The sequence below is a fragment of the Canis lupus genome, chromosome 36, assembly GCF_003254725.2.
Source record: "Canis lupus dingo isolate Sandy chromosome 36, ASM325472v2, whole genome shotgun sequence".
In the NCBI taxonomy this organism is placed as follows: Eukaryota; Metazoa; Chordata; class Mammalia; order Carnivora; family Canidae; genus Canis; species Canis lupus.
Window position 1 is genome coordinate 26,540,783 of NC_064278.1, and position 27,435 is coordinate 26,568,217.

Sequence of the window (27,435 nt, forward strand, 5' to 3'; positions counted from 1 at the left end):
TTTATAACAAATGATTCACTTTGCTTTTATAAACTGTTTGGCCTAACATAGCTATTCCATAAAGTGAGAGATACCACATTGCTTGGTGAGATATATTTCTTATTACATGTTTTAAGTTTAATAACAATTCATTTCATAGAATGATCCCTTGGTTCCCCTAGAAACAATGTTGAAACTAATGCTTATGTCATTGCCAGAATGCTTTCCTTCCCCCTGAGACTGAATAGCTCGTTTCTGTGAATTTGCTTCCAAACACTGAGGGAGGGAATGATCGAAGCTAACTCCTCAAACAGACTTCTGCCCAGATGCACAGTACGTGATGCCAAAGCCACATGGTCATCCCATGGGTAAGCACATTTGTATCGAAACAATCATATTGCTCTCATTCTTTATTAATTTATTCATTGCTATGTTCCCTTATCAAGGCAATCAAAGGGAGCATTAAAAAAAGAAGCAAATGGATTCAAATCTTGAAGAAGCAGGCCTTTGCACTTGTTTCAAAAACACTAAAATGAGTTGGTTAAATGAACAGTTGTTTGAAGAAATACTTTTTATCTGGGGAAACGACTAGAAGGCTTCTACACTGAGGGAATCCTGGACAATATGAAAATCTTTGGAGCCGGTGTCCGGGCTTCTATGAGCCAGGGACTATTCCTGAGCTGTTTGGTTTAGACATTTCCAAGAACCCATTCTGGTAGAGATGCTTCAGGTATTCAAATGGCCAGGAGGTAGGAGCCCATAATACTTCTGAATGCTATTTCTAGATGTTTCAAATTACTCTTTGGCTGGAATTAGGTTCAGATTAGTGGAGCATTCCAATTTTTAACGTTGTTTATGCCTAAAGGTATAGATAGTTGTAATTCCAGGGAGATAAAGTTAAAAAGATCCAGAATTGGGAAAAAATCCATATAGGAACATTGATGAAAGATAAGATAATTTTTCAATTTTTGTTGCTTGGCTAAGTTAACATTTTTAAGGACAAAACTGATAAACTTAATTTTCAGTGCTTCCTGAAAGCAGTAGCTACCCGGAGTGCTGTTTTGAAAAAGGAGTGAGGAGTGCATTGATCAATTAGTGATGTCTGTCACAGGCAAGGCAGAGAGGAATAGGAGAGATTCACATTTAATAACTTGGTATGGATCTTTTAAATGCCTTATTATTCTTTATAATGAAAGCAGAAATATGGTTCATAATGGCTTTTTTCTTTAATTTCATGCAGAACCCATAGTGAAGCTTTAAGAAGCCACCCCAAATATTTGTTCATCCCAATGAAAATCTTTGTTCAGCCCGTAGTTAACCAGTAAGTTAACAACTAGGATGAAATTATGGAAGTCCTACATTCCTTATCATTTATACAGCCAAACTGGGGGTCCATAAGAGTTTAGGATACATATTTTTCAAAGTAATGAACTATTCCGAGGCAGCATTTAAAAATCTTTCTACAATATGGAAAGTAGTAATGCATTAGGTAATTTCTAATTTTAAAATCCTAATGTCTATAATCATGAATAAATTATATGGAACACGCAGAATACATTTCTCTCTTCATGCCTGTTTCAGACTTGAATTTAAGATAAATATATGTCTTCATCAAGTTGGAGGCATCAAAAGAGACAGTTTAAATGGTAGTAAGAAGTTGGAGAGGAGGAGAAAAAAAATCACTGTATGGATGAGCACACTAGCTTATAGGATAATTACACTCTCAGTAATTTCAAATGTTGTCAAATTGGATTTCTTATATTCAGAGAAAAAATGTTAAAATGTCTATTTATGCAAGTGTTTCATGGTCAGATCCAGAAATTCTGTTAAATGAAATATCTCCATTATAGAGAAATTTTCAGAGAAACATATAATAGATATTTGTTTATTCTTATCTTACTCATCTTCATTCTTTTCCTTTTCTTGTTAATGCACCCTGACTTTTCAAAGGTAGCCACTCTACCCATGCTCTCAGTCCATGTGGTCCATCCAGGTCTGGGTTCATGACCAAGACCCAAGTAATCACAGTCACAGAGATTGTTTCAGAGGTTTATGTCTTAATTTGGGTCTGTGAAGAGCAGCCATGGGGCTTCTCTCTAACTATTAGGAAAAGCACAGTCTCATTCTATTGTGGTTTCTCAGTCTAATTTGCTTGTGTCCACCTATTGGGGAGAGAAGGTAACTCAGAAAAAAAGAGGAAATGAGAGATAGAGACAGATTCTAATGACATTCTACACTGAGGGAATCCTGGAGAATATGAAAATCTTTGGAGCCAGTGTCTGGGCTTCTACGAGCCAGGGACTATTCCTGAGCTGTTTGGTTTAGACATTTCCAAGAACCCACTCTGGTAGAGATGCTTCAGGTATTCAAATGGCCAGGAGGTAGGAGCCCATAATACTTCTGCTTTTTAAGTAACTTGCTCTTGCACAGTTCTGGAGTCAGTTCTATCCTTGCACTTCTCATCTCAATGTCAACAGATTCCTTTTTACTTAAGTCAGCTTGAGCTGCCTCTCTGTCACTTACAACCAAAAAAGACCTGATTATACAGTGTCTGTAACTCTACCATTCTATAAAAGTTGTTATAGAACTCAACTGATGAATAATTCAAACTGAGAGAGATCCTAGACTTTCAGGTATTCTTACTGTCATACTCACATATTTGGAGGATATAAAATATTTTTACATATACATGACATACTGGTATGCATACAGTTAGGACTACCATTTAATTTATCTAAATTGACTTTATATTTTAAAAGATTATGGTATTTATAATGATTTTTAGCTATGGCTAGAATGATCATGTGACAGTAGTTGAAAAGGTGATTGTGATAGAGATCGGATTTTGGCACTATTACGGTGTTATAGCTAGAGATCTGTAGTGTCCGGAACTCAAGTAGGAACTATACATAAGAAAACTGGCAATCAAAATGTAAGTTTATTGTTATCTATATCAAGAGCTCTTAAATCTGCACTTGAAGGGCTCTCTGGTACACTCAGTTGGAGCACATGGCTCAAGGCACTCCCTCCATAAATCTAATTTGGTACACTAAAGCATGTCTGCGAGGGAAAAAGAAAAAAAGGTGTGGATATTCAGAGATGGCCCTTACCTAACTGATGGCACTGTTGGAGCTGTAGAGGAGGAGAGGTAAGAAGTTGAAGTTTGGCATGGAAAATAGAAAAGAGTGCCACGTGGATTCGAGTGTTGACTAGAAGATCCAGTTACCTCAGCTACTAGCAAACCATGGCACAATGAATGTCTGGTCTCTGATTTATCAGATTATGGCTCCACCATCCTTGGAAGGGGCTTCAATTAGCAGGAAAGTGGGCAGAAATTGGTCTGGGGTAAGAATGGGGAGGAGATATTTCCTTTTTTTCAGTATGCTATAGGGCCAAAGGTACTGTGTAGACTCGATGAAAGAAATTAATTATTTGAAGAATCAGTTGCTCATGGATCTTTACTAGAGTTTGGTTTCTGGCTTTGCTGAAAGAGTTATCTATTACTGATAGTCATTCGGTGTGCTGCACTCCATGCTGCTACTATTTCCCAGGGAGGTGTCCCTGTTTCTCTTAAACATTATTTGCTCTCTGTGCTTGTGACATTAACACATCATGCCATCACTCAGCAGCTACTTGAACATCGTTTTACCATTTAGTTTTCAAATGTCACTGATATAGCAGAATTGCAGCTAACTCATTAGAGTTGTATCATTAGGAAGCTCTGGGATACCATGGGTGTGTCATGGTGGTTTGTAATTTAGCCTACATATGTGGATTTCTTAAATCTGGATTGATGTCTTTCACTGGTGGAAAATTCTTGGTCATTATCTTTTCAAATATTTCTCCTTCTCCACTGTTTCTGTCCTTCAATTTTTACTGGGCTTTAACTGCACACGGTTTGAGATCTTTTTTCTTATCTCTCACATGTCTCTAACAATATTTCCTAGATTTTTCATTTGTTTTTCTCTCCCTGTTTCCGTTCAGAAATTGGTCAGTCTTCTGGTTCACCAATCAGGTTTTCTACTGTTTTTTAACCTGTTGTTAACCTCTCTTTTGTGTTCTCAATAACAGATTTTTTTAAATTCCAGAATTTCCATATTATTTTACAGGTTTTAATTTTGTTGTGAAAAGCTCCATTTTAATATAATGTCTTCATCTTTTCCTTTTTCCGTGAACCAATTAACCGTAGTTCCTTGAAAGCTCTTGTCTGCTAAATCAATACCTGGGTCACTTAAGTGTCTACTTTTATTGCCTGTTTTCCCCTTGGTTGTTATTCTTATGGCACTGTCTCTTGCCATGCCTACTGATTTTGATTTAATATTAAATGTTTATAAAAACTATGACTTATCCAGATGATGATGTCTCTTACCAGAGAGTGTTCACTTTTATTTTCTGCTGGGCAGAGAGAGCAGAAGTTGGCCACATTGATCCACTTGGCAACTGAGCTGTGCTAATGCTGAACTGCAGTTATTTATTATTTAGTTTTCAAGGCAATAGTCTCCCTTTTATTTGATCTTGTTCTGAGGGTATAGTTCTACCAAGCTTTGAACTAAGAGTCTGGTATATTCACTGGTAACCTTTCCTTTGGTGGGTCCTTAACTGTAATCTGTAGCATTCAAAGCTTTGAAAGACTCTAGAAAACATTCTTCTTGTAGCCCTATGTGCCTTAAATTTGGCAAATGTCTTGAGGGGATATGGTTGTTTTGAGCCATCTCAAGTCTTCAGTTTTGTCACCCTAACTCCATGGCACTCTGCCTGAAGCCAAGCCTGTATTTTTAGTGTTCTGCCTAAGGCCAGAGTTAGTAGGAAAAAAGCAGCTTCAGATCATAGCTCACCTTTCTGAGGCTTTCCCTTTAGAATTTTTATTTCGATAGTTTGAACTGCTTCCTCAGATCTCTGATGATTATAAACATTGTTTTATCTGGCTTTGCTAGGTTGTGTGTGTGTTTGTATGTGTGTGTGTGAAACTTAGTTTTCTACAAACGACTTAGCCTACCCAAATTGGAAATTTTCTTGTTTAAGTTTTTGAGTCTTTCAAAGCAGCATTATATTATGATTTAAGTGAAATAAATGCATGCAAATAAGTAAATCACAGGCAAACCAGTTTTGTTCTTCATACACAAAGTAAACATTTTTACAAGTAATTTATAATTATGACTTGGCTGTGATGGCTGGACTGGGGAAAACCGCAATCCAGAAACCAGATGAAACAACCAGTAGAAAAGCCTTCATAAAATTTACAAAAAACATCCAAATGCAGGGAGCACAGGTAGGAGGACATCTCAGCATTTTTGTAGGGAAAGGCCTAGTTGATTCACCATGGAAAGGCTGACTTGAACCAGGGATTTCCTGAAGCTCAGGCTCCTTCTATTTCTGCTAAGTGCCTGATTGCCTTCGGCTTAGGGCAGGCTGGAAATTCTCTGTCTAGAATCCCTTCTCCTTTCCCTTTCTGTCCAACTAACAAAATTATATTTCAAGTTTTTCCTCTTCTTTGGAGCCTTTATTGACCCATTTATCACCAGCTTTCCCTGAATGAATTGACTACTCCTTCTTTGTCTCACCATTGAATATACTTTTGTATAGACTCCTTCACACTTTTTTCTTTTTCTTTATACAGGTCCTGGTGATTTATTAATACACAAAGAGTAATAAGAGAGTTAGTTGGATTATCTAATGACTAGAGACATAAAGCTATGATAGCTTGATGGATTAATCTCCATACCTGAGATAGACTTGCCAATAAGACAGTTTTTATCATCCAGGAAGAGCCTGGGAGAATTAGAAAAGGATATCCAGAAGCAGAGAAATTTTGGTTTAATGCTGACCACCTGAAATCACCCATCATTGGGTTTGATCCTTGAGATGCAAAATCAAGTGCTGTAAAATCAGCCACTATTCTAGCAAATCATTCTTCTTCAATTTCTTTTTAAAAACTATTTACTAGCCACATTTGAGATTTTCAGTGTTAAACATGATGAAGGATAGCTGGGTGCAGTTGAAAGCACTGAGCTTATGTAGACCAGAGAAGACTTCGATAGACCTAGGAGCTGCCTGGAAATATCACGGCCTCTCTCCTTTGGCTACAGTAGATTTGACAAGAGGCATGGTGAGGACTGTTTGGAAGAATTTAAAGAACAAGAGATTATCTCATGACAAATTGTAGCAGTTCAGTTATAAAAATTTAATTATACAGAATCACATATAGAGATACTGTGTCTTGTTCATGCCTAAACAAATGAATGTATTTTCCTCTTTTTTTCTCCCAAAGTAGTTAGAACTTCCTTTGAAATCCAGGTTTTTCTTACTCTCCAGGAAAAATGAACAAGTCAAAGCTCTGGAAAGCAAACAGAGTTAATTATCCGTGAGGGATCCAGACTGTACTTAAAGAGTTGACTTAGAGACACTGTTGGATCATGGGCTACCGGGAAAAGAGAGGCTGGTATATTTTCTGCTGAACTTCATTTTTGGATCCCCCATGAATACATCAGCTCTGGTTTGGTAAGACCTCAGGGCTTGTGGCTGGTGAGAGGCAGTGAAGGACTTGGTGCTAAGTGTTTGGGTCTCAGAGAAAATCTGCCATGGCCAGTTGAGCTGCCAACCCACAGTGAATCATGTGACTGTAACTTCTTCACATAGAGCTATGGCCTTCACAGAAGATGGAGAAAGAACGGCAGCATGGCTGAGAGATCATGTTTTATTTTTACTTCGAAATAAATTGTGCGTGTGTGTTTTCCATGCAATGACTGATAAGGACTTTTTTTATTTTTTTTTTTTGCCAATGTTAGTGAATTTGTTTTAATTTTATTTTCCTGACTCCAGAAATATGACATTATTTGTGCCCCTGATATTCAGAAACAGTTCATACCTATCTCAAATAGAATTTTAAAACAATTTTATTAGCCCCAAAATTGAATTGGATACCTGGGATATTACTAAATTTCCTGTTGCTGAATCTAGTTAAAGAAACTAGCTTTCAGGGACATTTTAAAGATAGAATTGTGCATTGATTGGGAGGTCAAAACATTTTCTTATTCATATTTGTACCTCTAATGTCTAGGAAAGCTCCAGGCACATAACAAGCATGCAGTAAACATATGTTGAAAAATGGATGAATAGATAAATGCATTAGAGTGACCCCCAGTATGGATATTAGATGAATATATGGATGGACTAAACAGTTATTAGAATATAAAATAGAATATAATTTATATGGATGCTCTATTGAGTATGTTATATGTTTCTAGGGAAGATTTTAAAGAAATCAATGCTTAAATCTATTCATTTCACTTGCAATAATAGTTCTTATTGATGTTACAAAACTTAATAGAATTATGAGTGAATCCTCAGATAGGAGCCCACTTACCTGGAACTCATTTGAAATATGGAGCTCCTCTAATTTTGCCCCTCATCTAGCAATAATTTGCTGACTCCTTGCCTTTTTTGTTCATTTCCCACCACACCGCTGTCATCTGGATTAAGTGGTTCTGTTTCTCACTCAGGTGGTTATAGGTGGGCTTTTCCTCCCCAGGGATGACCACCATGCTGGATAGAGCATAGGGCAGGAACATTTACTCATTGTGTTTTGTGCCCCTTAAAAACTCAAACAAAAGCCCAAGTATACTAAAAAGATGAACATTTTTCAATCATTGTTCCTTCAGAGATAATATTCAGTGATGGTTGATCATGCATGTTCCTTGTCTGCCTTCACATGTCTAGTTGTTCTGTCCACTGACAGAAGTGTTCTTTGTGCTCTTTGCAGCACAGTTGCTGCACGGGGTCTTTTATTTAGATCAAGCAAGGTATAGTATAAAAACACTGGTCTGGAAATTCTGGCTGGAGTTATGTAACTTGTCCTTCAGTTTTCACCAGCTAGATCATTCTATCTTAGACATTCTGTCCTAAACATTCCATGATGTCACCATGCATTTGACACATTGTGCTTCTAATTGTAGAAAAACATATAAAAACAAACTTGGGTGTAATATAGTTTGAACTAGAAAATAGTTTTTCAATACCTAAGGGATATTTTTTTTGGTATATATTTAGGTTTTGAAAACCTGGTTCCAATTTGTGTATGTTAGACATTGTACATTGCAGCATTACAATATTATTTCTTTTTTTCTAAATTTCATCATGTTTCCTACTTTGAATAGCTTTTAGAAAATATTTTGTTTTAACGTGTGTTTTAATATAAGTGATCAACCTTTGCATTTCTCTGAATAATACCAGAAAATGACATTTCCTCCTGTAGTTATTAATTTTTTTTAACCATTGGAGTATGGACTGGTATATATAAGGTGGGTATAGTCATATATACTAACGCTCACAGCCAGAGAAGATAGCCATGGAGATTTTTTTTTTTTTTTTTTTGGAAAAACACTGAAAAATTCATCTTCTAACCTTATTCTGAAATTACCCCAGCAATGTTCTTGAAATTTAGTCATCCAAGTTTGATTGAATATATTCAGTGAAAAAAAGTGTATGGCGTTTTAAGACTTCATTTTCATTTTAGAATACTCTAATTGTGAGAAAACCTTCCTTTCCCTTGCACTGAGTTGAAAACTGCCTCTTGAACTTTGATACTTTGTTTTGAGCTCTAAAATTTGGAGCTTTCCAGAACAAATCTAATCTCAACTTTTGTATGACAGTCCTTCAAGTAAGGTTTTTAGTGCTTCCTCTTCCTTTCTTTTTCAAGACTGAATATAATCTGGTTTTTTATCATTTTCATCATCCTCTGGAGGCACTCCAGTTTGTATCTTTTAACGATTTTTTAAAATTTAATTTTAAACTTTTAAAAAATATTTATTTATTTATTTATTTATTTGAGAGAGAGAGCACATGTAAGCAGGGGGAGGGGCCGAGGCAGAAGAGAGAGATTCTCCAGCAGACTCCTTGCTGAGCGTGGAGCCAGACACCAGGCTCCATCTCACCAGCCTGAGATCATGACCCGAATCAAAATCAAGAGTCTGATGCTTAACTGACTGAGTCACCCAGGCGCCCCTCTTTTAACTTTTTATTATGAAATAATGACAGATTCACAGGAAGTTGCAAGAAAATTTGTAGGGAGGTCTTGTGCACCCTTTACCCATCCTCCCCCAATATTAGCATCTTGTTTAAGATGCAGTATAGTAGCAAACCCCCGCCTTTGACATTGGTACAGACCATAGAATTTATTCAGATTTCACTTGTTACGTATGCATGCATGTGTCAGTGTAGCTTTATGCAGTTTTACCAAATACGTAGCTTTGTGTAATCGCCACCACCTTTTTTAATCTTTAAAAAAGATTAAATATCTTAAATATGGGATAATCTATCATTCCAACTAATCTAAATATAATCTAACATAGTCTAATATCCATCTCTACAATTTTGTTATTTTACCACTGTTATAAAAGTGTCCATATCTTTTAAAAACTGACAAAAAATTAAGAACTGTCTCTTAATTATGACACTATGTAGTAGGCAGTTCTCATAAGTATTTGATTTACCTGATCTTGTATGAATGCCCTGAATCCCTGGTTTCTCAGGAGGCAATGTTGTTCTCAGGTTCAGAGTTCTAGAAAAGACTCTTTTAGGCTCTTTCCCAGATCAGAGCTGACTTTCTTTCAAGGCTAAACCTTTGGTTTTCAATACTTAAAAAACAAAACAAAAACCAATAAGGCATAAATTTCAGGACCCCAAAGACATAGAGAATTATCAATCTCTGCTTAGGAAATCTTTTGAAATTTCATGTCTGACCCACTCTGACTTCCTAGCCTTTTGGGATGCAGACAGAGCTCTTTTTACCAGAGCTAAGCGGTGTCTGCTCCAGCAGTTTCTGGGGCCTCTATAACCTTGTCTGGGAGCCGATAGCACTCATGTGCTGATGTCAAATGAGAACTTTTCAAATTAGGAAGATAAGCAGCAATGAACAGAAAGCTGGCAACGTTTGAGACAAAGATTTCTCTTATGAACCTTGTAATCATTGAATATCGATGTCTTCGCTAAGACAGCCTTACCGTTCCCGCGAGTTTGGCTCAACCTCAGACAGGTTTCTTCTGGACTACGGGTCTCTGGCCTCCCTTTTCTTAGAGCATTTACTTTAGGAAACCTGCAACTGTAAATTCTTTCTCTTTTTTTTCTGTGAGATGTGAATCTCCTACAACCCAGGAATGTCTTTCTTAAGGAGCTGGGAGCCATCCCTTTGAACGGAGTCATCAAGGAAGATAGTGCCCGTCCTCCCAGTCTCTCCAGAAGGGTAGGAGCCTAACTTTGATAAGCACCAATCAGCAAACATGATGACACAATCAGATTGAATCACCCTCCTCCGTAGCTTCCTCTAGTATTTTTCTACTTGCTTTTACCCCAGGGTCTCCAAACTCTCCCACCTTGTTTCAACACAGTTGAGTTCAGTCTCTCTCCTCTATTGTAGGAGTCTGAATAAAATAAAATTCAGGAGTCTGAATTCAGGATTCTGAATAAAATGTCTTCCATTTGTATATTGTTTTTTGGACCTTGCAATCAAATATTTCTTTCTGACAACATCACACAATCTTCTGGCAGGAGTAAGTCGAGTATAAGAGTTAACAGCCGTAATCTGTTACTTCTATATATTTTTTTCTGCAAAAGAAAAAAATTGTAAATGTATGGTGAGGTCAGAGAGCTTCAGGCTCATAATGGGGGATTTGATCAAAGGATTTCCAGAACATAAATCCAGGGGGAAGAGATGCAGACAATCACCTTCTCATAGGCAGATAAAGTTAATACATTCACTGGTAGCAGGGACTCTTGGTGCTTCTCACCTCTGAGGGGGGCTGACATGGGTTCTTGGGGTGCTCTATCAGAACCAGGCTTGATTTTCCTGTTGAAATCCTTTATAATTAGAGCTGGTTTGGGTCTTAGATGAAGTTAAAGTGGGATTAAGACACAATATGGTATATATAACACACTTGGGGACTCAGATCTACTAGAGGCTTCTTTGAGGACTGAGGGCCACTGTGAGGACATGTATATCGAGGGAGAGGATAGTCCTACTTGATAAATTTCCCTTCTTCCATTTGATGGGGCCCCTTCCATTCATCTGATCACTTCTCATTATGTTCTGCATTTCTGCCGTAGTCTAAGCTACCAATATCTCTCTGTGGACCATGGAAATGGCCTCCTAGCTAATCTCCATGCTTCCTCCCTCGTGCCCTAGCATTTTTTCCCTTTTTGACATCTGCAGTGATCTTTTGGAAATGTCCTTTAAAAAGGTCAGTCTTCTACTTACAGTTCTCTAATGATTTCTCAACATGTTCTGAATAAAATCCAGAGTGATCCCCAGAGTAATCTTGCAAGGCCTTACCGACCAGACCCTTCTTGGACCTCATGTCCTACTCTTGACCTCTTCCTTATGCCTCTTTAGCTGCTGGACCTTCTTGCATTTCCTTGAGACTTCTAAGCTCAGTCCAGTTAAGGGCCTTTGCACTGCTGTTCCTTCTGATTGGAATGCTTCTCCCCAGGTATTCATTTTGCTTACACCTACACTTTAAGTCTCTGCCCATCTGTCACCTTCTCAGAAAGACTATCTCTTCAAGCATACCCCATTATTCTCCTTCCCCTTTTCTGTTTTTTTTTTTTACTCTTTCGTAGTACTTTTCCACATGTGAAGTTATGAAGTACCTCCTGTTTATGATCTCTTTTGCCCAGTAGTCTATAAACATGTCTTGTCATTGTATTTGAAGTACCTAGAATGGTGCCTGGCATTTAGCAGCAGGCAATGCAGTCATATTCATGTATTGAACAAATGAGTGACTTTAGACCTACAGGCTGATAAATTATGTGAATAGAGACTAATTGTGCACATCAGTATGTCTGGTTCTGTGCCTCAGATAGATTACAACTTGGGTTGCAGTGGTTTATGTGTGATAGAAGCACTAAATTCAATACATAACATTTATGGAAAAATTCATTTGAGTTCCAAATAAGTAGCTTATGTATGGCTTTTTGGAACACAATATATTTAAGTTGTTCATAGCTTGGCTTTCCATAAACATAGCCCAAGATTTCAATGATGCATTTTGTAATAGTAAATGTTGTTACTAAGATTATGCTGTTTCTAAGAGAAATGTTATATTTTCTGGTAGTCACGGAGCTCAATAGGTGAGCAAGGTAGGAAGTTCTTGACAGCAGTATTAGTCAAAGTTTTCAGGCAATTTGTTCATATGGAGTAGGACCCTCACCATCCTTTAAGGATGTCAGGGGGAGGTGTGAATTTCTCTGCCTCCTTAGAAAAATAATTGGCAAGAGGTAGGATGAGTGTCAGTTGTAGGAAGTAAACAGTGCTCCATTTTCACCTGGGAAAGCGTGCTCAGCCGGAACAAAAGCAGAAAGCCCCACGGTGATAACTGGAATTGGGTGGAAGCTACAATGCGGTGGGTTTGCAGAGGCCCAGGATTTACGTAGGCAATTGTGATGTTAACAGTACGGCAACTGTAATTACGAATCCCATCTCCACCTGCCCATGTCTTGCCCTGGTTGGCAATACTGGAGGGTTTGCAGAAGGGGCGTGGAGGGAGGAGCTGACGCGCTGAGCACTGGCTGCGTGGACACTGCTGCTGGACATGCGTTGTTCCTGCAATGAAGCTGCCAGCAGCCCTATGAAGGGTGCTTCTAGAATCTCCATTTCATAGATGAGGTGGCTGAGGCTAGCAATGGATACGCGGTGCAGCAAGGATGCTGTGCTGGAATACTAATCCAGGGCCGTCTGACTCAGAAGTCAATCCTGCTTTCTGTGACATTCTGTGATTATAGCTGCATAGGGCTGGGGAATAAGCAATCGATGGCGTGGACTCTGAGGGCAGCATTTCAGAAAGTTGTCAATATTCTTGTATTTTTCTCGAAAGCTTTTAAAGTCATTGTTAGGGATTTCGGGCCAGATTGGAAGGAATTACAAGACAAGAATAAAGCACACATTCATTCTTAGGTCTTATAGTTCCTATGTAGCTTTTTTGGGGGCGGGGGGTGGGTGGGTGGGTGCGTGTCAGCATTTATCCCTCTGCAAGAGCATACACACTAAAAAGAACAACTGAAATCACCAGTTTCTATGACTATCCATATGCATGAATTCACAGCCAGTCACAGAGCATCATCTCTGCTCTGCTGGAGTTTGAAAGTTCTTATCAGTTTAAAATATTTTTATTTGCTTTATTAAACAATGAATAGCTATTGTGATGAATCCAACACCGAAAAATGGGAGCAAGAAAATGGGTAAACGAATGCTACATGTAAATACTATGATAATTAAAAAGTTATCTGCAATCTTCAAACCACAAACTAATATAGGGCAACTGTTTCTGAGGCCAGAGGTCTGTGGGTCCTTATGGAAATGGGAGTGAGGGAATCCTGCTTCGGGGCATAGAGCATAGAGGGAATAGCTTCTCCTGCATTCTTATTTCCATAAGAAACCTGATTTGAGGCTTTTGGTTTCAGGTCTGGAGGTCTGAGATTCTGAACTTTGCCCTGCTCTTAGAGTCTTACATTATTTGCTTTGTTTAAATCATTTAAGTTTAAAAATAATCTGTTTATAGAGACATTTGCCTTTCGGCCTGCAGGAAGACTTTATATGTGGGTGTATGTTGTGATTTGCTCACACCCACACTTCTAGTCCCTTACAGCAATAGCCTTCCTCAGGAGCTCCCACATAAGCTTTCTGTGAAGTATTCAAGAGCATCCTGGTGATGAAAAATGGGGTGGGAATGTCCACAGTGGTCAGAAGTGTCCAGAAAAAGCATAGGTGCTTAAATAAGTATTTGATTAATTAATAAGCAAAAACAAATCTCTTAGTTCCCTTTGTAGTTCTACCCAATTTATGCTCATGAAGGTACACACTCAAATATATGGTTGTCCTTAAATAAAAGGCATGTCTAGACATATTTTGATAAGGGTTGCAGATCTTGAAAATGTTTAACTTTGTATTTATAATTGGCATGTGCTTTTAAATTATTACATAAGAAACTTTCCATGAGTTCCGATTCGCAAATGATTTAATATAACCATATAACAAATATATCATTTACAATGAGTGCTACAGACAGAGCAGTGACAGGTCAGTAAGGTTGCCTGGAAGCTCTGTAGTCTGCTTGGTCGTTGAGGCTTCAGATGGGCTGAAATCGCCGGCACTGACCTGTGCTTGTGCCCCTGTTAGCTGGGCTCCGCTAAATGAGGAAATAGGCAAAGATGATGATGTTTCCATTTTGCTGTCCAATCCCTCCCTACTGCTTTCTTCTCCTATCAGAACTGGCTTTCATGATACCAAGAGAACTAGAGATTTAAGTGATCATCCCAAGAGTCTGTGATGAACGTGATATGCAATGAAAAAGGAGCTCTAATGGTGAGAGTTGGTACTCTCAGGAGGGAGGAAGGTCTTTTTCCTCCCCTTCTTATGTGTGCTGTTTTGTATTCCTAAAATGAACTCAGCCATTTGGTGATTTGTAAGCCATTAATGTACCCCAAATCATCAAAATAGTTTCTCCATTAAGTTTTTTTTTTTTTTTTTTAGGAAACCATAATTACTAGAGTTAACATCGATTAACAAGCATTTCGCTTCTGTCTGGTTGACAGTCTGCCTTGTTTTTTAAGGGTTAGGTCCTGTAGAAATACAATTTGAGTTTATAATTATAAAGAAAGAGAGATGAAACGAAGCAGGATTGATTGCTTTTCCATCAGGCTTACCTTACATTATATATATTTAAATTGTGTTTGTAATACTCTCATCAAATATTTAATAGTATTTTCAGAAGTGAAATGTACTGTGATCTTCATGCTATGGATACTTATGAAAAGAAAGCAAATGCTTATCAAAATGGTGAAAAATATGTAATAGGCAACGTGCATGGATTCCACAAACCCAATTCTAGAGGAAAACATTCTTTGGCAAGCAGTCAAACAATTTTAATGTAAAATTTAATGCAGTAGGGGTGACATATTTTAGTACAAATTAATTAGATTAGTGAAGTGAAATGGTCTGAGTCAGAACAAATAAAATGAGCTGCATAACACGAGGCACTTTGCAATAATTCTTAGGCTATCAATTCTGTTACTTTGCAATTTGAATTCTATTTAGATCATCAAAAATTATATAAAACCAATTCCTGTTTCTTCTGGTTGATTACATAAAAATACAACAATGAATTCCATTTATCTGGAAAATGAACAGAAGATCACTTTCTTCAATAAAAAGTTTCCAATTTATAAAATACCTTTAATTGTTTCTTTAATTTTCCTTGCTTGTTTTTGTACTGTGGGCCTTCTGAAAAAGTTCCACTTATTTTGGGCTAATTAATTTTATTTTACTTTGTTAATTTCTTTACACTTTGGCTTCTTCTGCAAGTAATCTGGTGGTTTATTGTAACAATTAAAAAGGAAAAAGAAAAGTTGGTATGTGTGAATATAATAACTATGACAAGAAAAAAGTAGAAAGACCGATGGGAAAATGTGACCTTTTATTTTTTTATTTATCTATTTTTTTTGAAGGCAACCTTTGGAATGGTTTCAAATGACGTGATAAAGGGCTAGTATCCAAAATATATAAAGAACTTATAAAACTCAACACCAAAAAACCCCCAAATAATCGAAATTAAAAATGGGCAGAAGACCTGAATAGACATTTTTCAAAGAAGACATACAGATGGCCAACAGACACATGAAAAAGATGCTCAACATCACTTGTCATCAGGGAAATACAAATCCAAATTGCAATGAGATAGCACCTCATACCTGTAAGAATGGCTAAAATTAACAACACGGAAGACAACAGGTGAAGATGGAGAAAGAGGAAACTTTTACACTGTTAGTGGAAAGGAAACTGGTGCAGCCGCTCTGGAAAACGGTGTAGAGGTTCCTCAAACAGTTAAAAATAGAACTATCCTACAACCCAGCAATTACACTACTAGGTATTTACCCAAAGGATATAAAAATACTGATTTGAAGGGTTACATGTACCCTGATGTTTATAGCAGCATTATCAGCAATAGCCAAACTATGGAAAGAGTCCAAATGTCCATTTAGTGATGAATGGATAAAGAAGAAGTGGTGTATATAAAAAATAGAATATTACTCACCCATAAAAAAGAATGAAATCTTGCCATTTACAGCAATGTGGATGGAGCTAGAGAGTATTATGCTAAGCAAAATAAGTTAGAGAAAGACAAATATCATATGATTTAAATCATATGTGGAATTTAAGAAACAGACCAGATGAACATAGGAGAAAAAAAGAGAGAGGCAAGCCATAGAATGGACTCTTAACTATAAAGAACAAACTGAGGATTGCTGGAGGGGAGGTGGGTGGGGCGTGGGCAAAATGGGTGATGGAGATCAAGGAGGGCACTTGTGATGAGCACTGGGTATTGTATGTAAGTGATGAATCACTAAATTCTACTCCTGAAACTAATATCATACTATATGTTAAGTAACTGGAATTTAAATAAAAGTTGAAACTAAAACAAACAACCGCCCCCAAGCCCCTTGACATTTTAAAAATGTGACTAAAAAACATAGGCCACATGGCTTATGTGATTTTTTTTTGCGACTGAATTTCAAATTTGAGTCTAAATTCCTGGTAGCAAAAAGTGAAACATGATGAGTTATTTTATTGTCTTAATTATGAAAGAGAACCCTATTAATTGTATTTGTTAGAGTATTTTAAGTGTGGAATAATTTTAAGAATGGAAAACCCAATTCAAAGTGGCCCTCAAGAAACAGAAAATATCCCTACACAGGGATCTGTTTGATTTAACCAGAACTTGGTCTGATGGGTTGAGATGTTCTTGTCATTTTTATTCTTTTTGTGTTGATTTCATCTCAGTCTTATCACAAGATGGCAGCAGCAGTACTAGGCCTCATATCCATTTACAACGACATATGTAGGTTGTCTTTTCTGCCTTTCTCTCAAGACAGGGAATCTTCATTTCCATTTTGTCTAGTGAATTTCCACTCACACTGTACTGGCCTAATCATTTGATCCATAACTTGCAACCAAAGGAATGCCGTGGGCTGATTGGGGTAGGCCTACTTTCCTGAACCAGTCATGGCAAGGAAACTTGATTATGTCGGACCACTCAGGGCCATTTCTGAAATTGTGAGTGTGATCTGATATAGCTCGTGAACTATATGGTCAGAGAGGGGTATGTGAACAGATACCAGAAATTAGGAAAGGGAAAACAGGTGTAACCAACAATGTCCTCTGAACAAGTTACCTGAGGGAAATAAAATTTTTTTATTACTTAGGAATTTAACCTTCTGGATTCATTTATTAGCTACAAAGGTCTGTTTGGGATATGCATTCAGAGACAGTCATGATATTTGGAAGATTTTAATGTTAAGTAAAAATAAATCAGAAGAAATAGCTATAATAACTGTATCTCCATTGTAGAGTCTTCTGAAGATAGCTGACTTCATAAACATTGAACTTGATGGATAGATCGATGGGGCCGACCAGTTCCAATTTAAGCTGTGTAGTTTTGTTTCTACTACATTCTCCTAATATTTTTCTAAATAGAGGTAAAAATCATTGACTCTCAATCAAAATGTCTTGATTTGCAAAACTTTTCTCAAAAAATAAGAAGCCATTATTAATTTTTTGATGGGCAGAGTGGGGATGGGAACAAGTTGAAACAAGAGGGGAATCACTGTAGTGCTAGTGCTAAAAGTTTTGGACTTGAAGTATGTTCCAAGGTCAAAGGTGCCATTACATTGGTGGTTAAGATTTTAGATAATAATGTGCCTGTCCCTTGTTTTCTCTCTCTCTCTCTCTCTCTCTCTCTCTCTCTCTCTCAGACACACACACACACACACACATTCTAGTAATTTGAACCATGATCTCGAGGAGGCTTATTTTTTAAGTGTTATTTTTCTCTACAGAGAATCTATGAGATTTTAAATAATGTAAATGCTATTGCCTAGAGACGGAGGATAAAATTAACACTGAAAAATATTTTAAAATAAAAATAGATCAATTAATGACAATAATTAGTCACCTTGCTTCTCTGAATTTGACTATACTACCTGGCTTTTCTTCCTCCCAGTCTTTGTGGACAGTGTCTACATTAAGACAACAGCTCCTAATTTTCCGGCTCTGCTTTGCTTCAAGATAATCCTTTTCTTTATAGACAGTTGTCTTGGCAGGTAAATCAATTCCCATAAGTACAGTCTCCTGAAATGAAGCCAGGTTCATTGTCCTCTCTGGGGGCAGCACCAGCCAGTATTTTATTATCTTTTCCAAATCATGACACTCAATGAAGTGTGGAACTGATAAAAGATGAATTTACTTTAAGGTCCAAGAGAGAAAACATAACAGAAAATGAGAAGTTTCATCATAAATGCATCAATGAAGTTGCCCAGGGAGACTTGGTGTTGGTGAAACTATCTCATAGCCACAGAAATTGCATCTCACCTTATTCATGACTGACACTCTAATGGAATCTCTGAGTGTCTCAGCATACTGTCTGGACCTGCTTCATTTTCTCTTTCAGGTGCAAAGCAGTGTTTCTGGTTTGACCCATTGTCCCAAGATAGGCAGAGAGTTTCTTTGGCACTGGCCCAAAGGACAATAGGGAAGCGATCTAGCTAAAATTACATATTGATCTCCCCTTCAACCATCATCCTTTCCAGTTAAATTATCCTGCTTCTTCCTGAAGGGATGACTATGAGTTTTCAAAATGCACTCACCCAGCTTCTTAGGTGATAATTTTTCCCCTTACAGTCTTCGGATTTAGATTCTGATATATTTAAATAACTGTTATTTTCACAAAAAGAATACCAATTTTAGAGTGTTGTAAGCACAGACATTTGGTAAACAACAATCCTATAAGTAGGACAAATTAAATATTTGCTGATATAAACCTTTGGGAAAAAAATTCATTACTATGGAAACTTGAATATTCTTCCTTTTTATTTTTCTCACCTAGCACATTTCCCTACAATCAATTTTTCATACTGCTGAATTCTGTACTTAAATTCTCCTCCTTTATGAATTTTTACTAATTTTTAAAATTCTTGAGGCTGGAAGCAATGTAATGGTTATTTTCATATATGTTTTTTCTCACTTCAGATGCACAGATTTGAATTAAGTATACCTCTTGGTTGCTGGCACACTTTCATCAAGCCAAGAAAGGTGCGTCCCTGATTGATACAGTAGGTGTTCAACAAATAGTGTTCATCACTTGAATAAAGTCTTACCACTTCAGAAACTTGTCCAACGTAGGACATGGATAAGAGGACTGAAAATTGATCAGAACTATTTCCTTTACCACACACATTAGAGGTTATTGACAGTTTCTTAGTGAGTCCAAATTGGAGTCTGACAAAAAAAAAATTGAAGTCTGACATGAGAACTATTGTATATTCTTTATATTTTATTGTATATGAATATTAAAGGGTAAATCATTGAATGCGATTCAACTTTTGCAGTTCTATAGTAAATTAACTAACTGCTTTAGGTATTATTATAGGTAATTATTTGATCTGATGAACCCTATCCACCTATTGTAGTCGAGAGTCAGATGTTGGATACCATCAGGAACCCTTTATGGAATTGATGGAATTCTGTTTTAGCAAGGCTCAATTCTGTCTGGATTCTACAAATGTAATCATCATTTACTAAATCTTACTTGACAGTGTGCTTGATGTTTCACCATCCACTGGGTGGCCAGGCTGTGCAGCCAAGGTAAAGAGGCAGGGAAGAAACCAGTGCATGATTTGAGGTTGCTGAGAACAGACAACACACCTACGAGGCTCGAGTGGCTTAGCAAGAGGAGAGAAAGCGCTAGTATTTAGCCTTTGCAATATGTGGGTCCCCCACGACCAGGAGAACCACTCTGCAGCCGGCCAATGCGGGCAGGGTAGCCTGCACACTCCACTTCCTGCTGTAGTTGAAGTCCCCTGACCGCTCCCCTGTGGGGTCTGAGTTACAGAAGGCAGGGACCTGCGTTAGGGAATCGACTCATGCGCTTAAGCAGAACAAACGAATGCACATCGAGCTGACACAGGCAAGGATAATCCCACCACAGTTGGGGGTAAGCCTGGCACCTGTTGTGAGGACTCTATTTCTTGGTAAGGAAGTGTTCCAGGCCCAAGGGTGATTCTGAAGTGGCCCAGTGGGGTGCGGAAAGACTGCATTTCCACACTCAGGAGACTGGATTTTCCAACACTTGATGATGATGATGATGATGAAGCAGTTTCTATTGCAAACAGACTCAACCATATATACTTTGGGGAAAAATACTCCCTTGGCAGTGTTACTGACTTTTTTTTAAGCATACGATTTCTAGAAGAGTGTTTCGCTTGTGTGTTTGACTTTGACGATAACCAAGAAATGCATTTTCCATATTGACCCTTGACATGTGTGTGTATGACTAAAACAAAATCTTCAGAAACAACACTTTCCATTAGTATGTGTAATGCACTCTAATGTTTTTTTTTTGGTTTGATTCTATTCTATTACGTTAAAAAAAATCGATCCACTTAATTGACTTCATTAATGAGTCCAAACTACTGTTGGAAAAATACTGTTCTAGGAAATGGGCCATACAGAAACTACAAAGTTTATAAGAACATTCAATGGTTTGAAAAACAAAGGGGAGGGGTGAAAAAAAGAGTAGCAAGAACTGCAAAGCAGAGAGTAATTTCATTAGTGTGGCTGTTACATAAATCACATCTATCTTTCCTGCTACAATAAACATGTGGCTGAAAAACTTTTGGAAGAAGCAACTTAAATCTTATGCATGAAGGGAGACAGAGATTCTCAGAGTCTGCTTATATGATTATTCTGGTAGAGAAAGGATTTTTTATTTTAGCAATCCATAAGAAGAATTGGTAGTCAACTTAAAATTGTATTATTATACATATAATATATAGGAATATGTCATTATATTATTGTATGTGTACTCTATTTAGGAATAAATACAAAAATTACTTTTTATGATAATATATCCTTTTAAAGTTATATTATTGTATGAATTATGTATATATACACACATAACTGTAAAGCTACATACATAATAAATATTTTAATCACACATAGATATATAATCTACCAAGCATTAAACAGCCTACATTATCATAATAGGCATTAAACAATTTGCATTTTACCTGTGTTCTGGGTTCCACTTGGCTTCCTTTCTGTTTCTCTAAAGGGCAAGACCAAGGGCTTGGGCATGTCATTTGCTCTGCTCAGGATGCTCCCTTCTATGCCTTTCTCCTGCTTCTCTCTCTACATACTCTAATTTTCATTTCCTTTAAATCTCATCACAATTGTCATATTCCCAGGCTTATCTTTGCTCTCCCAAGACTAAATCAGGTCCACTTCTATTAAGTTTTTACAGCATAACTTTCCTTAGAGCCTTCACAATGTCATGCTCATTTTGGCTCATCAGTGTTTCTTGAGTGCCCTCCGCAGTGCCTGATACATAGCAGACACTTGAATATTTGTTGCATGACTAAATCATTCTAATAATGAAAGTTCCAATTACTTTTAAAAAAGGGATGTGAATCAGCATTCACAGCATACTGAATACTTTCCAGATCTCATAACTATCTGCTTGAATCATTATTTTTGTGTAGGAATACATGTATTCCTCTTTCCTGCCCTTAACTGGTACTGACTTGCATGTGATAAATGCTAAATAAATGTTTGTTGAATTGATTCTTCTAGGATATATATATATATATATATATATATATATATATATATATATATTTCATGTAATGAAACCTGTAGAAAGGGGAATATATTTCATAGTAGAGCAAATTTACATAATCATTACGATTGTGTTTATTGATTTTCATCTTTTAGAATCAGTCGAATGAGAAGCAGAAAAAAAATTGTTCAGTGTTAATGTGCTTATGTTACAAAGTGTGTTCAAGAGGCCCTGTGGAAAGTCAATGTAATGAGAAGTATGTGTTTGGTATGTTATTTATAGTTAATGGTTAACCCATATAAAAGCTAAAAATAACAATATAAATATATAACACTGGGAAGAGAAGGGGAGGAGGGAACAAAGTAAATGAACTCCATTCTCACATTTCTTATGATGGCAGTTAATAGATACTGTCTAAAGTTAATAAGTCAAAATAATGAAAAGAAACAACCAGCAAAACCCCTAGAAACAGAAAAAGTTAAGAGATATTATCCTTGGAGAGTGTCTGTAGGAGGGGAGGAATTGGATGAGAGATGTTGCTTTTTTTTTTTTTTTATCATAGATCTCTGGTACTAATCAGACAAAAACCTAGGAGAGAATGTTGTATGGAATTCTCCTTAAAGTTATTTTTGAGAGCCATGCACTTTTCCTTGCCTCTGGCTGTTCCTTCATATCTTACTATGAACTGATTATAATGATTTTTTTTTTTTAAGAGCAAAAGTGTTGAATTGCCGTGATGGAAATTGTTGAGGCTCTCACACTGAAACACTGTTATGGGTAGAAATCTAGATCCCTATAGAATTGTCATTCACATACTCTACTAGAAATTAGAATTTCTGTGAAACAGAAAAACATTAATACTTCCCAAACTTTCTTATACACAGAGGCATTATTGAGCCTATTTAGTAGTTTATTACATAATGACGTAAATAAACTGAGGAAAAAGAACACACGAAAATTGAGCAGCATATATAGAAAATTCCCATTTGCTGTTTCCCTCGACTTAGGCTGAGCCTCCAATTATCAACATTCCTCACCAGAGTGCTGCATTTGTTACAGCTGATGAGCACATCATTGTCACTCAAAGGCCGTAGTTGACGTTAGGGTTCACTTCTGGTGTGTATATAGGTTTAGACACATTTATATTGGCATGTATTTATCATTATCGTATCGTACAGAGCGGTTTCACTGCCCCCAAGCCCTCTGTGCTTAGTTTTTAAAAAAATTTTTTTTTATTTTTATTTTTTCCTCTGTGCTTAGTTTATTCACTCTTTCCTTCTTCTTGACTCCTGGAAACCACTGATTTTTTTTTAATTTTTTAAATTTTTTATTTTTTTACTGGCTTCATACTTCAGTCTTTTCCAGAAGTTCATATAATGACATATGACATATGTTTGTTCACCATCTAGATGTTTTCTTCGGTGAGGAGCCCGTCAAAGTCTTTGATTCATTTTTTGATTGGATTGCTTGTTCTCTTGTTGTGGAGTTTAAAAATTCTTTGTATATTCCGGATAATAGTTCTTTACCAGAAATGTCTTTTGCAGATATTTTCTCTCAGTCTGGGGCCGGTGTTTTCATCCTCCTGACGTTGTCTTTCACAGAGCAGAAGTTCTGAATTTTAATGAAGTCCAGCTTATCAATTATTCCTTTGAGGGATCGTGTCTTTGGTGTTGTATCTGAAAAGGCATCATCACCATACCTGGGTCATCTAGGTTTTCTCCTATATTATCTTCTAGGAGTTTTATAGTTTTGCATTTTACATGTAGGTCTGTGACCCATTCTGAGTTAATTATTATGAGGGTTGTAAGGTCCTTACATAAATTCTTTTTTTTTTTTTGCATGTACATATCCAGTTGTTCCAGCACCATTTAGTGGCCTCTTTATAGTGTTAAATTCTGGCTGATTTTTTAAAGAAGCTTCATTTAGAAAATTTATGAGAAAATAACATTAGGTCAAGTACAAGGAATTGGTTTAGGCTGGCTTCACAAGAGTCTGATAACTGGTTTCACTGGGCTGAAGTCAAGATGCTGACAGGGCTACATTCCTTTCTGGAGGCTCTAGGGGACAATCCTTGCCCTTCCTTTTTCCACCTCCAAGATGCAGCCCACATTTCTTGGCTCATGGCCCCTTCATTTACTTTCAAAGCCAGAAACATTGAATTTCTATGCCTACTCTTCCACAGTCGCATCTCCCTCTGACGCCGTCCATCCTCCCTCCCTTCTCCATTTTTAAGGACCTTTGTGATTACATTGATTCCACCTAGAGAATCTAGGACTTTCCTATTTTAAGGTCAGCCGATTGTCAACTTTAATTCCACTTGTAACCTTAATTCCCCTTTTGCTGTGTAAGGTGATGTATTTACGAATGTGAGAGATTGGGAAGGACATCTTTGAGGGGCCATTACTTTGCCTACCAGTGTGATGCTGGATAAAACTTATAGTAACAATGAAAAATTATAAACAGTTAACACACTGTGCTTCATTTTATCCTTCAACAAATCTATGAAGTGAGAAACTGGGGTTTAGAAACTTGGATTAACTTGCACAAAATTGCATGACATGAAAACTTGTCTTCATAAACATGGTGCTACATACACTCTGCCTCCTATTTGGGCATGAAAGTATGAGGCAAACCTGATTCTATGACTGGGCTCCATGTTTTGCATGAAGACTAGTGCTAAGTCAAGCTAAATATATTTTAGAGTTTCAATCTAGGTGGCTAACCACCCCCCCCCCCGTTTTTTTTTTAAAGAGTTTATTTATTTGGGGGGGGAGAGAGAGAGAGAGAGAGAGAGCGAGCACAAGTCTGGGAGGGGCAGAGGGAAAGGGACCAGCAGACTCTGCTGAGCAGGGAGCTGACGTGGGGCTCTATGCCAGGACCCTGAGGTCATGACCTAAGCCAAAGGCCAACTAACAGCCACCCAGGTGCCCCCTAGGCTGGTCAGCTTTTAAATGTATGATTGTGACATGAAATAAAACATTTAAGTTGTTTTATGGTTTCAAATTTTTCTCACCTTCTGCAGTCTGTGATGCCCCTTCTGCTAACAAGAATTATGGGCGTTTTCATCTATGTTTAGTCATATTATCTAGACTTGATCCTTAATATTTTAATTAATAATTTTTCCCTTGCTTTTTGTTTTTTAAGCCTTGTTATTCCTATGAACGAAAGGAAGCTCAGATGTTTTTAGCACTGGACTATATTCGAATACCTTTTACACCATCAAGAAACCATACTAAATCAGGAATGGTATGAGGATTTCTGAATGTATTTTCACTCACCTCATCCTTCCTTAATTTAACACTCACATAATGCCAACCATTATGCTTGATGTAGGTTGAAAATATTTAAGGGTGTGAGAGCCTGTGCAAGTTTATTACCGCAATTGAATACTAAAGTACAATATTGGAGAAGTACATATTATTTTCAATCTTTTTCATGACACATTATATTTTGAGCTGCTAACATGTAACAAAAACATTTTTTTATGAGTATTAAAGGAGAATCTCTATTTTTTGAATATGGAAGTCTAATAAAACTGTTGATTAAAATTTGAATTTAGCCATATTGAGAAATGAACTTCAAAAAAAAAAAAAAGGAAATTATCACACTCTAGGCAACAAGACTTTAGCAACAAGACTTCGTATGGTGCTAGGTCCTGATTCTTTATTGATATGGTAAATCATCTTATTCAATAATTGAAATGCCCTCTAAGAAAGAGTGTAATAAATATTTGTGGGTTAAGTAATGTTTTATTTGGGTCGTGTTGAAATCATTCTTCTAAGTATTGGTTTTATTTAAGCCCCAAATTCTCTTTTCTTACAAAGTGTTCAGAATGCTCCATGATTTGTTACAATAAATTCTATAAAGAATGTTTGAATTAGGAAGATCTACTAATTAAACTAATTTCATATAATGATCGTCTCTCTACATGATGACATTCTATGAATAAATGGTATGGTGTTAGAGGCTCATTTGTTTTATAGATGGAAGAGAAAAACCTGAGTATAATTAAGTTAGATTTGTTTTCTGCAGGATTCTCGGAAATCTGGAAATGTACACCCTGAGCTTCAATATTTATGGTATGTATATGCAAGAAAATTGTAGGCTTCAGTTTGATTCTCATTGCTTTACATATGGTGATACATGAATGTGGGATAAGAAGGATAGAAAAAAACAAATGGAAGAGGGTTTTATTAAACATTTTGCCATCCCAAGGATTCTCAGCGAAGTTGCCATACAATGGCAATGTTCACCAACATTCTCCACAAAGAATCATTTTCTTTGTGCCATTTGGCTGGAATTCACAAGTGGTATTAACACAGTAGTTTCAAGATAATCAGTTTTTGAAATGTGATCATTATGAGTACATTTCAACTGTGGTCCTCATAGGCAGGACTCTCTTATTTATCTTTTTATCCCCCACTGCTTATCCTGTGACGTGGTGGGAGTACTCAATACATGTTTGTTGAATGAAGGAAGGAGTGAATTAAAATTCTTTTTTCTTCTAGTAACATAAAATGTTTTATTTAATCTTGCTCATCTTTGTCACCTCACGTATCAATTGGGAACCCGGACTAGATGGTCTCTAAGGTCCCTCCAAGCATCAACATTTTGTTTCTCTGTGATTCTTTTCTTCATTTGGTTGTGGTAGATAATAGGGTCCTGTCTCCCTTGGTTGTTACCTCTGCCTGGATGGCAGAGAAGATAGAGACTCCTAGGTACTGAGACTCGCTGGTTACTTATTAATCCTAACCATTGAAGACAGCAGTGTGGGAAGTGGATTTTGGTGAATGGTAAAGGCTTCTAGCAGCTTCCACTCTCGAATTTCATGGTGATTGGATTGCTCAACATAAGGTTGTGAGCACTTTATCCTTTCCCGCTGAGCCTTCTAGAGGCAGTGGGAATGCTGAATGGCTCTTACAGTAGGCAGCTTTGTCAGGAGATTTATTCTAAACGACCTAAAACTGTTTTAGAATTACAGAAGATTCTCTCCTGCTGTGTCCTGAGGTTTCAGGTTCACTGACTTGTTTTTTTTTTTTTTTTTTTTTGTAGGGTTGTCATCCATTCCAGTTTGCCTGGGACAGTTCCCGTTATTACCTGCTGCCTGCTGTAATTGTTAATGGTGCCTCTTTCACTCTCAAAGTGACCTGCTTTGGACAATAAATTATAGGGTTACCTACCACCTTGGCTTTTTTTTTTTATTTAAGATTTTATTTATTTATTCATGAGAGACACACAGAGAGAGAGGCAGAGACACAGGCAGAGGGAGAAGCAGGCTCCATGCAGGGAGCCCGACGTGGGACTCAATCCTGAGTCTCCAGAATCACGCCCTGGGCTGAAGGCAGATGCTAAACCACTGGGCCATCCGGGCTGCCCAACCTTGGCTTTTTTTTTACTCGTGTAGAGTTTACTCTCCCTGTATTGAGGGGTACTCATTCCTGGCAGTGCGAACCGTAGGTATCTGCAATAGTCCTATCTTCCTCTTGTGAGATCTCTCGCATAAAGACAAACTGAGTCTACTCACTTTCTTGTTTCTTGATGAAAAAGTCAACTGAATTTTTTTGGGTTAAACGTGACCTTTGTTCTTTTCTCCAGGAACTACTAAGATAGAGCAAGATAGCAACAGCAACAACAATCAGATATATAGTTTTTAAAAATTTTTTTTGAAAAAAACTACTAGGTTCTAAATATGAAAGGCCATCACTGCAATAAAAATGAGGGCATTATAAGATACTTGAGATCCTTTTTATCTTCTTGGAACCATCTTTTTCATGCATTTCCAAATGTCCCTCCTTCATGG

General features: G+C 37.1%; 1 long non-coding RNA gene across 2 annotated transcripts in view; it reads left to right on the forward strand.

Annotated features, from left to right (window-relative positions):
* Nucleotides 1–26,817, forward strand: part of LOC112668224 (uncharacterized) — a 94,831-nt gene extending 68,014 nt beyond the window's left edge. The window contains exons 4-8 of one of the 2 annotated variants that reach the window (XR_003141587.3): nt 17,372–17,499; nt 19,049–19,111; nt 21,791–21,891; nt 25,668–25,714; nt 26,688–26,817. This is a non-coding gene — a long non-coding RNA (uncharacterized LOC112668224). The remainder of the gene's footprint in view (nt 1–17,371; nt 17,500–19,048; nt 19,112–21,790; nt 21,892–25,667; nt 25,715–26,687) is intronic. The other variant, XR_003141586.3, reaches the window with a different exon arrangement.
* The last annotated feature ends 618 nt before the right edge of the window (nt 26,818–27,435 follow it).